Below are 2,986 nucleotides of genomic sequence, written 5' to 3' on the forward strand. Positions count from 1 at the left end.
ACCGCTTATCCAAATTAAACAAGTTTGGTATCCAATGAAAGAGGACTTGAATAGCTGTAAAACGGAAATGTCTAAAAGAGCAAAGCCTCACATTGAAAAACATTTCAATAAAAAATGTTAATTAATTACCATAGAACAAACATTGGGTCAGGTATGTATTTACATGAATTTCTTTAGTATTAAGTTACAAAAAAATATAAATAGAGGTGGTAACCTTCATTCGTTATTTCTTTAAAATCTATTTCAGTCCTCTTTCATATGATACCAAATTTGTTTAATTTGGATAAGCGGTTTCTGTATTATCCGGATAGGAGGTTTATTTCGGAATAAAAAATATTAGGCCAAATTTAACTCTGAAAAAATAATTGTTATTTTCGGTCCCTAGAATATTGTGCAAGGACACAGACGTATATCTAACCAGTCACAGAAGAAAGTATTAAAAATGAGTTACAAAAACTAAAATCGAAAAACGCTGATGACGTGACGAATTCCGAAACAACGAAAAGAATGAGAATGAAGAATTATTTCGAAAAAAACAGCGTTTAAACTACGATTGTGCCATGATATGATGCTAGATTGTGGAGATGAAAGTCAGGAGGATACATCCGACAATTGCAGCCCCGATGAAATTCTCAAAAAGTAATTATTGCACCGCAATAAAAATAAATAAATATAACTGATGCAGTGTCAATCGAAAAGAATTTACAATTTTGCCAAGTTTCAAGTTTTTCAAGTTTGTCGCCTCGAGCGATTGGTTATATAGAGGCGCAGGTTTGATTTACGACCCTTCAAACAGTTTTTATTAAGTACAATATTCCAATTTTTAAATTCAAGTACTAAAAAAACATTCAGTCTTATCATGAGTTTAATTTTCCCCGAACCGGTTCACTTTTCACTTTTGGTCTTCATGTACATATTTACTATGAGCGGAATACAAATTTTCGGGTGAATTTTTTTCGGGCAAATTATTATTTAAGGCAGATTATTAAAAATTATTAACCTTTCCATTTTTTATTTACCTAAATCACCTAATTTACCCATCTAAATTATTTCTTAAAAATACATGACATCCGCATCCGCGGATGTTAGCTTTTAAACATCCGCATCCGCATTCGCATCCGCGGATGTCTAAAATTCCACATTCGCAACCTCCCTAGTCTGAACCACTTGCTTTCTTTTCAAAAAAAACTTTCTTCAACAGAAATGAAATATAGTACTTTTGACCGAGAATTATTGGCAATTTACTTAAATATAAAACATTTTCGTTTTTTTTTAGAAGGACGGCAATTTACAGTTTTTACAGACCACAAGCCTTTAATGTTTGCTTTAAATTCTAAAACTGAACGTAGTCCAAGACGAACAAGACATATGGAATTCATTGCACAATTCACTAATGACATACAGTTCGTTAAAGGACAAGAAAATGTGGTAGCTGACACTTTATCTCGAGCTTTCGAAGTAGATGCAATTAGAAATTCAGAAATTAATTTTAAAATTTGACAAAGAGAACAGCAAAAGGACGATGAGCTTGGTAAACTTATTTCTGGAAAAGCATTTCAAAATCTTAAATTTACTGAAATTCCCCTTTTGAATTTTCATATTTGGTGTGAAGTGTCAGGAGAAAATCCTAGACCTTTCGTTCCAAATAGTTTGGGGAAAACGGTATTTAATATTTTACATGGCATAGCGCATCCTGGTACTAAGGCTACGCGTCGTTTAATAGTAAAGAAGTATTATTGGCCAAATATGAATAAAGAAATTAATATCTGGTCAAAAGAATGCATTAGTTGTCAAAAATCTAAAGTGTATCGTCATACAAAAACTCCAGTTACCAAATTTCCGATTCCTCAAAAAAGATTTCAACATTTTCATATAGATATTGTAGGACCTTTACCTGTTTCGAAAGAACATCGCTACATTCTAACAATAATTGATCGGTTTACTCGGAGGCCGGAGGCGTATGGGTTAAGGGACATTTCTGCAAGGGCTATCGCAAATAAGTTTTTAAATGAATATATATCTCGTTTTGGTGTGCCGTTAGAAATAACTACTGATAGAGGTACTCAATTTACGTCTACATTATTTGCAGAATTGACACACTTGTTTGGAAGTTGCCATATCACAATGTCTTCCTACCATCCGCAAGCCAATGGTATGGTGGAGCGTTTTCATAGGCAATTGAAATCTTCAATAATAGCTAGAAATGGAACCAGAAATTGGTATGATGAGTTACCATTGATATTGTTAGGGTTACGATCGACTTTTAAAGAGGATATTTCGGCTACACCAGCTGAAATGGTCTTAGGACAAAATTTACGACTACCCGGTGAACTTGTACAAATCTCTCAAAATTCGACTACAACAGATGTGTTGAGTTGTTTGCGTGAACGTTTTAGGAATGTTAGGTAAAATTTAGAACATCATAGAAATTCTGACACTGGTTTGTTTGTTCCAAAGGATTTGCGAAATTGCAAATTTGTTTTTGTACGAGTAATGAATAAAAATTCTCTACAACAACAATATGAAGGGCCGTATAAAGTTATTGAAAAGGCCAAAAAATATTTTAAAATTGAAGTGGATAATGAAATGAAAATTTGTCCAGTTGATAGATTAAAACCAGCCATAATAGAAACAGTATCGCCATATAGCACAAACAGTTACATTAAATTTATTTGAAATTAATTCTCGAGGTGGAGTATTGTAGGACACTTGCTAATGTTATATATTTAATTTTCATGAGTAATACTTTGTATTATTATTATTTAAGAAATTGAAGAAACTTTGTAATATTATGTTTTTCAAAATGAAAATTTAATTTTAAATAAATTTTATATTTGATAAAACAAAAGCCTACACACATACACTCTAGATTTTTTTTTACCCGAGCCTCCAAACTTTCACTGGGCATCATGTAGTTTACGTTGAACGTTTGACTAAATACCCAACAAGCATTTCAGTAAACGTTTTTAAAAATAACTTAAATTAA

Source organism: Rhagoletis pomonella, unplaced genomic scaffold (genome assembly GCF_013731165.1).
Source record: "Rhagoletis pomonella isolate Grant_MI unplaced genomic scaffold, Rhpom_1.0 Rhpom_scaffold_00100, whole genome shotgun sequence".
Taxonomy (NCBI): domain Eukaryota; kingdom Metazoa; phylum Arthropoda; class Insecta; order Diptera; family Tephritidae; genus Rhagoletis; species Rhagoletis pomonella.